This window comes from Marmota marmota, unplaced genomic scaffold, assembly GCF_001458135.2.
Source record: "Marmota marmota marmota unplaced genomic scaffold, marMar, whole genome shotgun sequence".
Lineage (NCBI taxonomy): Eukaryota > Metazoa > Chordata > Mammalia > Rodentia > Sciuridae > Marmota > Marmota marmota.
Genome location: NW_026000168.1, coordinates 17,678,690 through 17,691,109, shown reverse-complemented (window position 1 = coordinate 17,691,109; position 12,420 = coordinate 17,678,690). Strand labels below are relative to the sequence as shown.

The 12,420-nt window shown below is 54.3% G+C and overlaps 1 long non-coding RNA gene across 1 annotated transcript in view; it reads right to left on the bottom strand.

Moving 5' to 3' along the window:
* Positions 1–11,612, bottom strand: part of LOC107150105 — a 55,314-nt gene extending 43,702 nt beyond the window's left edge. Inside the window, exon 1 of the long non-coding RNA XR_007342007.1 lies at positions 11,499–11,612. This is a non-coding gene — a long non-coding RNA (uncharacterized LOC107150105). The remainder of the gene's footprint in view (positions 1–11,498) is intronic.
* Positions 11,613–12,420: the final 808 nt, after the last annotated feature.

Sequence of the window (12,420 nt, the reverse complement as noted above, 5' to 3'; positions counted from 1 at the left end):
TCAAAGGGGTTTTTATTGATTTCATATTGCAGATGGGAGAGAGGGGAGGGGGAGGGGGAGGGNNGCCACCTCCCCAGCCATTCTAACTTTTATTGTAAGACAGGGTCTCCCTGAGTTGCTCGGGGCCTCACTGAGTTGCTGAGCATGGCCTCCAACTTGTGATCCTCGTGCCTCAGCCTCCTGAGCCTCTGGGATGGTGGGCGTGCACCACAGGCCCTTCAGGAGTTCTGATCTGAGCAAATAAAGGAAGAGCTGGCCTGAGGCCGGAAGCCACACAAGTGACTCCAAACACAGGGGCAGGTCCAGGGGGTCCCAGGGCCCCGAGCCCGGAGCCTGGCTGGGGTCAAGACAGAGGTGCACAACTGGGGCCACAAGCACAGGACGGAGGAGGTCATAAAGGACACAGAGTCAGAGAGGAGCACAGGGAGTCCCAGAGCACCCGCCATGTCAGGGCGGCACAGCAAACAACGAGGGCAGCGGGGACCAACGGCCACGGCCACACAGGGCTGAGCTTCGGCAGGCAGAGGGCCCCAGGAGGAGAGGGGCTGCGGGGAGGGGTCCCCTGTGCAGGGCGAGGGCTCCAGGATGGCCGTCCTCCTGCCACACACAGCAGACTCAGCTGACCACGGTGGAGTGCCTCTGCACAACCGCCCCGAACACCAGGTTCCCTTTCACTTCTCCTTAAACAGGAAAATACATGACTGACGCCTTTCCAAGAGGGACCAAAAAAATAAATCAGCCTTTACTCGATTCCAAAGGGATTCCCCCAAATAACACAGGGACGAAACCGCAACAGCACAGCCTCCGACACCAGGAAGGGCCCAGAAAGACACCCGCGACTCGTGGGTGGTCTGAACCAGCCCCAGCAGCCCCTGCTCCCAGCAGAGGACGGCCACTGGCACGGGATGCTGGCCTGGGCGCCAGGCTAACCTGTGGGGTCCTGCAAGCCTTTGCTTCCAGGCTGCTGGGCCGAGTGGGTGACTGCTGCTCGGCTCCCAGGGGTCTGTCCGTTTTCCCACAGTGGCTCCTTTTATTTTATTTTGGTACCAGGGGTTGAACCCAGGGGCACTTGACCCCTGAGCCCCGTCCCCAGCCCTTTTAATTTTTTATTTAGGGACAGGCTCTTACTGAGTTGCTGAGGGCCTCACTAAGTTGCTGAGGCTGGCCTCCAACTCATGATCCTCCTGCCTCAGCCTCCGGAGAGGCCAGGATTACAGGTGTGCGCCACGGCACCAGCTGAAGGTACTCTTTCTTTCTGAGCCACGTGAAGGACCCTGAGACGCTCCTGCTCCTTGGTCACTGTACATGTGCCCCCTGAACGTGCGTGGGAGCCGGTGTAGAGATTTCAGGTGGGTAAAAGCTCCTGGGTGGATTTTCTTGGTACAGAGAACGGGAGCTTTTTGGTTTGAATAAGGAGATGGCCCTGAGGTTGTTTTGTTTTGTTTTAGCTGTAGTCAGACCCATTTAGTTTTCTGTGGCGCTGAGCATGGAACCCAGGGCTTCCCATGTGCGTGGCAAGCGCTCTACCCCGGAGCCCCAGCCCCAGCCCAGGGGCAGGGTCGTCCTGCTGCCCGACAAAGCCCCAGGCACAGCACAGACAGACGTCCAGGGCAAGGACAGGGGAGCTTCCCCTGGGTTCACTCCTCACCTAGCACCTCTGTGATCTGAGCAACTACAACTGCAAGGTCACCAGCCTGTGGGTGGCCCTGTGCTGTCACCATGGCCCAGGTACCGACACCAGGTCCTTGCCAAACAGCTTCCATAAAGAACTGGGATACATTATCCTCCTAAAGACAATAACTTTCCCGGTGCTGGGAGCCTGCGACTTTAAACCAGAACAGAAATCTTTCAGAAGTACGACGTGGCATCATGTTCTAGAAAGTTCTCTCCTTCCTTCCTTGCACCCTGCTAACTCAGAGACAGGCTTGAGAAACAAACCTCTCAACCTGACACCCGCGTCTCCCAGCTTCACGAGGTTTCCTGTTGTGAGTGGGAGGACAAGGCCACACACCTGACCCCACAAAGGTTCACTGTGCCACACGCCTTCAACACTGAGATGCAGCCTGTGGTCCCCACCACGTGGGAGTTCAAGGCTGGCTTCGGTGGCTGGCAAGACCCTGTCTCAAAACAGAAAGTAAAAAGGGCGGAGGACACAGCCCAGGGGAAGGTGCCGTGCATCCATCAGGTGCCCTTGAGAAGTCCCTCGTCTGCAGGAGGTGACAGTTTGCTTAATGACAAAGGAGGGGTCAGAAGGGACTAAGACCTGGCATCTTAAGCTTCTAAATCAAGCTAATCTCTGCGCTCCCCTGCCCCTGGGCGGACCGGGTGCCCTCTCCTGATGTGGGCCTTAACTGCAGGGGACACGTCATCTCAGACTTAGGTCTCAACTCCACTTGAACCTGCCGTGCAGATAAAGCACCTAAAGTGGATAAGAGGGACCTTTAGGAACCGTTTGCCTGAGTCAGTGCCAAAGCCCAGGCTTGCCCATCGCATTGGCCCGCGCAGGTCCCCTGGCACGGGCTGCGGGGCGGGGAGGGTTGGGAGAGGCCCAGGGTGAATTCGCATTTCTCCCCCTGGCGCCTGACCAGGGATAAAGGCGCCTCCCGCGGCTCCCAGCAGGTCGGGAGCAGGACGTGGGCTGGTTTGGGCAGCAGCAATCTGGCTCCGCACTGGACCGCTGACAGGCCATTGTTCCAGGGCTTAACGGGGGGCCCGCTGCTGGCTCCCCGAGTCTCCACGGGAGCCAAGGCCTTCGCCAGACACAGATAAACAACAAGCCCCGCCAGAACCAGCCCTGCGTGGCTCCTGGCCAGCCGGCCACTCTCCTGCTCCAGCACCCTCCATGGCTCCCCAGTGCCCGCCCGCCCTGGTCCTCCCAGCTGGCCCTGATCTGGCCCAATGACCTGGTCCCCGGTTTCTTATGACTCTTCACTGTTTAACTATTCGGGGTCCCCTGCACCCTAGGCCAGCATGGGCCCCAGGCCCCGGCTTCCTCATCTGAGACGTGCCTGTGAGAGCAGCTGTGGGCACTGCGTCCAGCCCCGAGAGTCCTCCAGAGTCCCAGGAAGACTGAGGGGGCCTCCATGAATTCCCTGTCCCCCCGCCCCATCAGGCTGCCGGCTGGGACCCCCTGCAGCCCCATTCAGGAGATGGATAAGCAGACTCAGCGGCCAGGAGAGTGAGCCAGGCTGGGGACAGACCTGAGGCCGCTGGGGCTGACCAGGGCCCGGGGCCCCAATTCCCCACTATTCCCCACTGACCTTCACCCTGCGCGAGGCCTCTGTAGGAACCCGGATCTGTCAGTCCTGGGCAGCGAGGGGACAGGCCTGTCATTTCATTCCTGTTCCGCCTGGAGCCCCTGACCACTCTGCCCTTCCTTGCTGGCCCCCGTCTTTCCTGTCCCCTCTTCCTTGTCTCTGGCTCTGCCACCTCCTGTTATTTCTATCCTCTCTTCCCTGAGTGCCCAGCACCTCCCTCCCACTGTCACTGTCACTGGACTCCATGATGTCCAAGCAGTGTACCCTGAGACATCCTCTTCCCGAGGTCAAGGGGGACTTCAGAGTCCGTGACCCTTTGGTAGGGCTTTGAGGGGTGAGTAGAAGTTGGTAGGTGGGGACGGGAGGAAGCGGCCACCAGGATGCCTAAGCAGAAGGCAGGGTCCTCGCAGGCGGGGACCTGGGACGAACCACAGTCCCTCCCAAGCCTCAGTCACCTGTCAGCACAGTGGGGGCCCCCCGTCTCGTCTGAGGCCAGGATGGACAGCGCAGCATGCTCACGGGCTCACAGGGGCCAAGAACACACGTCTCTGCAAACTACACTTGGTGAGACGGCCTTGGTGGAATGGGACCCACTGCCACGGAAGGTGACGGACCTATGAATAGGGCTTCCCCCTGCAGAGGGCCAGACCAGCCCCACAACCGGGAGCTGGGAAGCTGGACTAGGACTAGAGTTCTAGAACCTTCAACAGCAAGACCTGGTGACGACCTGTCATCATGGACTTCAGAGAGACAGTCTGACCCTCCCCAGCCTAAGAAGATCTCTTCTCTCTTTTTTTTTTTTTTAAGGAAGTAAAGAGGCTGTCACAGGGCACAGTACATGTCTGGAACCCCAGCTACTCAGGAGGCTCACGCAGGAGGATCACGAGTTTGAGGCCGGCCTCGGTAACTTAGTGAGGCCCTGTCTCAAAATAAAAAGAAGGCTAAGAATATAGCCCAGTGATAGTGCGACCCTGCACTCAATCCCCAGTACCAAAAATAAATGTGCCAGGGGCTCAGGAGGCTGAGGCAGGAGGATGGCGAGTTCAAAGCCAGCCTCAGCAACTTAGTGAGGCCCTAAGCAATTCACCAAGACCCTGTCTCTAAATAAAACACAAAACAGGGCTGGGGACGGGGCTCAGTGTTAAGCACCCTGGGTTCAATCCCCAGAACCCAGTAAAAAGATAAACTAACAAACACACCATGAATTTCAGTTTCTAAACCTCCTGAACACATCATCTGGTTATATTCACATACTTATTTATAAAAGATCCCCTTGGCCAGCTGAATTTTTAAAACAAAACAGAAAAACATTTATTTCTATTGAATTAGCAAACCTTCAATGAGAAAACCCCCACATTTCTCAAATCGAAAAATGGGGAGACTGTTTAATTGGGAGAAGTGGGCAGGTCAGGGCAGGTGTGAGGCAGACAGGGGCTGGCCCTGGATTCTGTCCTGACCAAATCCTTCTAGCTGTTCTGTGAAGAGTGGATGCGGGGAGCCCAGCGAGACCCGGTGAGGACGGGGAGCCCATCTCTGGGGAAACAGTGCACACGCTCACCTCAGGCCCTTGTCCTGGGACTCCCTGGACTACATATCCCAGGCTGCTTTGCAGGTGGGTGGGGCTGTGGTTCAGTTCTGCCCAATGGGATGTGGGCAGCATAAGGCCCTCCCTGACCTGACCCTAAACCTCCAGGCCAACGTGCCAAGCTGTTTCCCCTTACTTTTCGGACCCAGGGGATCCAGTAGAGGACCCAGGCCATCAGGAAGAGTCTGAACAGAGCTGGAGCCGGGCTGAGCACCCTTGGGTCCACCCCAGGAGTGGGGAGAGAAGAATGCTGAGGCCTACTCCAATAATAACCCTAAAAATCACAATTTAGTGAGCACTTACTATATGCCAGACACCGGGCCAAGCACTCAACCCCACAATTTTACGTGATCTCCTCAGAGATGGGAAGAGCCATGCAGCTCCCTTGACACTGAGGAGACAGAGGCTCAGGGAGACCACAGGAGCCAGGCGCCTGTCACCCAGCACGCGGCCGACTACCCTGAGCAGACGGCAGGGTCTCTAGGAGCTGGGCACGGCCCCATCTGGATCCTCCCAGGGACGGCCCCTCAGTCCTGCTGTCTGCCACCCCGCGCAGCGACACTCCCGCTTCCTTTCTCTTCAGGAGGCTGACACCCACATGGCATGCTCTCCCTGAAGACTGTCACTGGGCCAAAACCAGGGCCTGAGGCATCGGAGAAGCCACAGGGAGGTGAACTCAATCTAGAATCAGCACCAGATGCCACACAGCCCTCCCCCCCCTCTCTGCTTCCTGAGGAGAGGGCAAAGGGGGTGGCTGCCCACCCATCCAGTGTCCCTTCTCATTTAAAAGGGGCCTGATATTCCTCTTCAACCAAGTTCTTTTCCCAGCCTCCTTTGCTGCAGCCTTGGTGAAGGAACTGTAACCAGACACGTGCTCCGAATTCTAGGAAGAGCTCTGTTTTCCTGACAACAGGTGGCCCAGACCTTCACCTGTTCATTCTCCCTGGAATGCAGATGTGATGGCTGGAGCGGGAGCAGCCACCTTATATCCTTGAAGGAAAGGCAAAGCGTCACAAAACTCCAACTGCTGCCCACTGCCCAACTAAAGCAAGGCCTAGGTCTGCGTTTCTGGTTGTGTAGGAAAAGTTCAACTTGACTTGCTAAGCCACACATGCTCAGGTTTATTGCCAAGTGACAGCTGCCTTGACTGAACCCTGAATTTTGCATTTTACAGCCTCAGAACCCGACCCTCCTAGTCCCCACTCCCCGCCTCCCCCAAAAAATAACCCTCCCAGTCGGGCCTCCCTGGCCCAGATCAGATCAGCTGGACCTGTGCCAACCGTGGCCAGAGCACACGGGCTGCAATTGGCCCAGTTGGTGCCACCCTTCTGCCAACCCGCGGTGGCCAGGAGGAGCAGGAGGGGCACAGCACACACACGTCAGGAGGGAGCCTCTGGGCAGCCTGGCCAGAGCGTCACCGCATCACCAGGTCAAGGGCACTGATGAGGTCGTGGGCACTCGTCACCCCGCCCCCAGCCTCCACTCGTGACGTCACCTTCCCCGACTCCACTGCTGGGCCCTCGGGGCTGCCTGCTCCAGCCCTGGCCACACGGGCCTGGCTCACCCTGGCCTCTCCGCTGGCTGGAGGGTCCCCTCCACGGGTCAGGTGCCATTCCCAGCCCTGCCCACCCGGGCCACCAGCCCCCAGGAGCCCTCGGTACCCTGACCATGAGCCCCATGCAGACATTTCAGCGCGGTCCTGATGGCCCGGGTTTGGGGTCAGGAGGATGCACCTCCCGGGAGGCACCCAATAAAATCTAAAAATAGCGCCACAGCAGTCCTCAGGGCACCTGTGACACCTCACAGGCTGGCGACCCAGGAAGAGCCAGGCACGGGTGGACACCAGCCCCCACCCCGGGCGCCCAGTTCCCTGCAGTGGACAGAGCCCACGGGGGTCTCTGCGCCCGGCCCCACACTGCCCGAGTCGGCGGGCTGGTGGCGGATGTGGGTCAGGGCGCCTGCCAGGCCCAGGCGAGGACAGCGGAAAGCTGTCCCTGTCCATCTGAGGGCTGGCAGCCCCAGGACCATCCGCACAAGACAGAGAGACCAAGGGCAGCTGCGGTCCTGTCGCTCACAGCTGCTGCCATGGAAGAGACAATGACCTTCTCTCTGTCCCCTGGGGGCGGGTCAGGCTGGGTGGTGGGCGTCAGTGATGGGCCATGCATCCTGGCCACCAGACCCTGGGGCTGCTTGGGAAACATGTGCCACCACATCCGGGGACCAGCGAGTCCCAAGGTGGGGGCTGCAGGCCACGCTCACAGAACCACGGGCCTGGAACCGCATGGGACATCAGAGCCAGGCAGCTTCTCAGAGACCTGCTGATCACCAGCAGCGCGGCCCCACGCCCACTCGGACACGTCCTTCCCACTCACGATGATCCTCAGAAGAGAGAGGACCTCCATTTGGCAGAAGGAAAATAGAGGCACAGAGAGGTGTCACACAGGAGGAGGTGGGGATTGTGACTCCACACCCCAGCTGCCACCACAAAGGGCGGCCTCTGCTCCTCCCCCCTGGTCTCCAGGAGACAAGTCAGCCAGGTACCAAACGGCTAGAGTCCCAGCACTCGGGAGGCTGAGGCAGGAGGATTGCACGTTGGAGGCCAGCCTCAGCAACAGTGAGGCCCTGAGCAACTCAGGGAGACCCTGTCTCTAAATAAAACACACAATAGGGCTGGGGACGGGGCTCAGGGGTCAAGTGCCCCTGGTGCCAATTAAATAAATAGCAGAAAGACCAAGATGGCGCCTGGTGCCCTGGAGAGCAGCTGGGGTGGACACAGGAGAGGTGACCCTAGTCCCCAGTGCCCGGCCTGGCCTGATGGTGTACCTGGAGCCTGGCCCCTCCCCGCCCCAGCTAAGCCCCTCCCTCCACCTCCAGGTCCCCACTGAGACGCTGCCTCCTCAGGGAAGCCCCCTGGGTTTCTCCTGGGCGCCTGTCACCAGACCCCATCTGCTTCCTCCAGGAGACAACAGCGTTCCTGTCACCGCCGTGCAGTGTCCCCAGGGTGCAGCAGGGGGCCTGGCACAGGGTGTAGGTCCTGAATAGACACTGAATAGACTGAATGGCTGACCACAGGCCTCACCCTACCTTGAGAGGAAGGAACATGGACCCTTATCTGGGGCAGGGGATACATCTCAGGGCCACAGGGACCTGGGCAGGACAGACCCCGCGAGTCCCAGTGGCTCCTGGCTGGAGAACCTGGCCCCCACTCGGGTGCAGCGTCCCCAGAGCCGGGCCCATCACATTCCTTCCTGCCGACTCACCCCGACTCCTGCCCAGCCTGGCACCCTGGGCCCACGAAGGCCACAGGCCCTGGTGCTAAGTTTAGTGACTGTAAAATGTCCCCGTGAAATTCCAGACAGAGCCAGGGGCTGGTGACGCATTCCTCAGGGCTTCCTTGGGCCCTCCCCCGGGCACTGGGCTGTGGAGGGGGACCAAGCAGCCTCCCAGTCACCAGCCTGGAAGGACCGGGTCCCTGTCTCAGAACCCCGACGAGCGGTCACAGAGCTCAAGGACAAAGGTGCCCTGCGCTGTCCAAGGAGCCGGGAACACAGGGCAAGGGTCCTGAGGAGGCTGAGCCATGGGGCACGGGGAGCTGCCCCGTCCGCCGTCAGGAGGACCCCTCTCCTTGGGAACCCCTGGCACGTGGGACAGGCCACACCAGGACAAGCTCCTGCATCTGGAGGGGACACCCCACAGGGTGTCCCCAGCCCTCCCCTGCCCCACCACCCGCAGATTCTCCCCGTGCCTTCGTCCACTCCAGAGAGGGGCCGAGACCCCTGGGAAGAATCAAACAGAGGACAGGGCCTGAGACGCACAGAGGGAGGACCCTCGGGAACCCTGACCACAGAATGGACTGTGGAAAAGCCAGCAGCAGAGGACACCTCAGCCACCTTCGATTTTTTTTTAATGTGTTCTTTTGGGTTATTCATGACAGTAGAGTATATTTGACTTATTTACAAAAACATGGAGGACACCTGATTCCAGTCAGGACCCCAGCCTGGTGGCTGTACATGCAGAGAGTCACCGTGCTGTGGTCACCTGCGTTCACAGGGAGGTTAGTTATAAATTGCCTTAAATTCTTGGTTCTGGTTGAGCTTGTGGTCCATTAAGACCTTGAGATCTTGTTTACAGGAATGTTCCTGGGAAGCCTGCATCTGGCGATTGGTGTCCATCAACCTCTCCTCCACTTGGGGAAACCATGGGCACCTCATCACTTGAGTCAGCAAGCCCAGTCCCATCAGGGGACTGTCACCTGCACAGGAGCTAGGAGAGGCCACCATACTGACAGAGTCCCCAGGGTTGAAGACTATGCCTGCAATAACTGCACCGAGGCCTTTTTATAATGTCACACACACACACACACACACACACACAAATATACACACACACACACAAAAGAGGATTAGAACTATTTAAAGAACAATGCTAAAACATAAAGCAAGGCAAATTAAATTAAATCACTGGGGAAAGAGAAGCACTTTAACAAATAACGTGGACCAAGGGGGAATGTACCTCGACTGCCAGCTCACGGCTCCACAAACTCACTTCAAAATGGATCTAGATACAAAAAGCAGGAAAAAATAGACACCAGGTAGGCAAAGATTTCCTGATCAGGAGACATAAAACTCCAACCCCAGAAAAGAAGAAAAGGTGGACTGTATCAAGATGCAAATGTTCTGCTCATTAAAAGGCACCTTTAAGGGCCGGGGCTCAGGGGTAGGGCGCTTGCCTAGCACATGTGAGGCCCTGGGTTCCAGCCTCAGCACCACATAAAAATAAAAAATAAAGGTATCGTGTCCATCTGCAACTAAAAAAAAATTATAAATAGGCACCATTAACAAAATTAATAGGCAAACCAGAGACTGGGGACAATTTTATACTATACCCGTATGTATGTGACAAACGACTTGTTACCAGAATAAACAACTACAACTCAACACAAAGTAACGATAAGGAGGTGGAGACATTCATTGACCCTGATTTGATCAGTGCACACCATACATATATGTTGAAACACCACATCACACTTCAAAAATGTGTACAATTATTACATGTAAATAAAAAAAATTTTTAATCCATGCTCCCAGCCCTTTATAATTTACTGAGAGCCAGCCAGGTACAGTGGCGCACACCTGTCATCCCAGCAGCTTGGGAGGCTGAGGCAGGAGGATCACGAGTTCAAAGCCAGCCTCAGCAAAAGTGAGGCCCTAAGCAGCTCAGTGAGACCCTGTCTCTAAATAAAATACAAAACAGGGCTGGGGACAGGGCTCAGTGGCCTAGTACGCCTGAGTTCAATGCTGAGTACCCCCCCACAAAAAAAAGTTGCTGAAAGTCTCACTAAGTTGCCTAGGCTGGCCTCGAACTTGCCATCCTCCTGCCTCAGCCTCCCACACCGCTGGGATTACAGGTGTGTATGGCTGTACCTGGCTGATTTTTTTAAATGTTAAAGATGGAAACGTTAACCACCCCAATTGGCTCAATACACGTGTGTATACACGCCCTGAATCATTGCACGGTACCCCCAAATCTGCACAATGGAAACAGATTCAAAAATTGAGAAACTACCACAAACCACCACGTAACAGAAACAACATGAACCCTCTGCGTGTAAGCCACGCTATAAGACTCCACCAGACCCAACCGAAGATCTATGAAGGGCTGATATGTATGTACAAATCCATAAAATAATAACCAACACCAAGAAAAGGCAAAATGTTAAAAAGATAACCTGATGTCATTTTACTCTTTTTTTTTTTGAGGCAGGGTCCTGCCATGTTCCCTGGGCTGTTTTCAAAGTCCAGGGCTCAGGTGACCCTCCCGCCTCAGCCTCCTTTAGAGCTGCGACTGCAAATGAAGAGTCATCACATCTGGCTTTCAATGACACTTTATACCAAGTAGATAAGCAGATGAGGTTTATTCTTATTTCATTTGCTTATTTTTATTATTTTACTGATTTTATATTTATTTACATGCGTTATAAATACCGTGTTATATTATATGTGAATAATAATTACATATTAATATACGTGAAAATTAAGTTACATGTTATGCTTTATGTATAATATTTTTGTTATAAAGTTTTACTTATTTATATTAGATATGAAATTTTATTATAAATAAAATTTTTATTCTTTTCTTTATTCTTACTTTATTTTTTATTTTGTCTTATTTTATTCTTATCTTGTCTTACTTTAATTTATTTTCTTATTTTATTTACTTCTGTCTTATTTTCTACTGTCTTATTTCATTTTATTTTGTCTTATTTTATTATTTTATTTTTTCTATTTTATTTTATTTTTATTCTGTCTTATTTTGTTTTATTCTGTTTTATTTTATTATTTTATTTTATCTTGTCTTGTCTTATTTTATTTTATCTTGTCTTATTTTATCATTTTATTTTATTCTGTCTTATTTTATTTTCTTATTTTATTTTATTTTCTCTTATTTTATTTTATTATTTTTTTCTGTTTTATTTTATTCTGTCTTGTTTTATTTTATTTTATTTCATCCTCTCTTGGGCGCACTAGGGACAAACCCAGGTCCTGGCACGGTCCAAGCAGGTGCTCTAACCACTGAGCTACAGCCCTCGCCCTGAGACACACTTTGTCACCTCTCTGTCACTCACTGCTACAAAACACCTGAGATCATCGACTTACGGGGCCGAAAGGTCCATTTGGACTCACGGCTTCAGAGGCTGCAGCCTGGGGCCCCTTGGCTGCGTCGCTTCGGGTCTGAGCACCAGGCAGCGCATCATGGCGGCCAAACGCCCTCCAGGCTGGGCAGCAGGAAGCGGGAAAGCAGGAACCGGAAGGGGCGGGTCCAAATACAACCCATGACCTCACTTCCTCTTGTCTTGGCCCCGCCTATTAAAGGTTCTGCTGCCTCCTGGGGAGCAAGCTTTTAGCACGTGAGACTGTTTTTTTTGTTTTCTTTTCTTTTCTTTTCTTTTTTTTAATGGGCACCGGGGATTGAACTCGGGGGCACTCAACCACTGAGCCACATCCTCAGCCCTATTTATACATTTTTTTTTAAAAAAATGTAGAGACAGGGTCTCATTGAGTTGCCTAGGGCCTCACTGTTTGCTGAGGCTGGCTTCAAACTCACGATCCTCCTGCCTCAGCCTCCCAAGCCTCTGGGTTGACAGGCGGGGGCCACTGCGTCCGGCGTACATGAGACTTTTGAAAGACAATTAAGATCCAAACCACGCCAGGTGCATGACCAATGCCTCTAATCTCAGAGGTTCCGGAGGCTGAAGCAGGAGGATCCCCAGTTCAAGGCCAGCCTGGGCAATTTAGTGAGATACCAACTTAAAATAAAAAGGGCTGGGATGAAGCTCAGTGGTCTGGTGCTTGCTTAGCATGTGTGAGGCCCTGGGTTCAAGCCCAAGAACCACCAAAGAAAGAATCCAAACAAGAACACTCACATCGTGTCTTCACTGGTCATCCACATTGTGCGTAGCTGTAATTCGTTCATTTTCATCACTGTATAGTACTCCAGTGTGGAACTGCATTATAGCTTACCATTTTCCTGTTAATGGACATGGGGCTGTTTCTAGGTGACACCAAATAGTGCTTATGC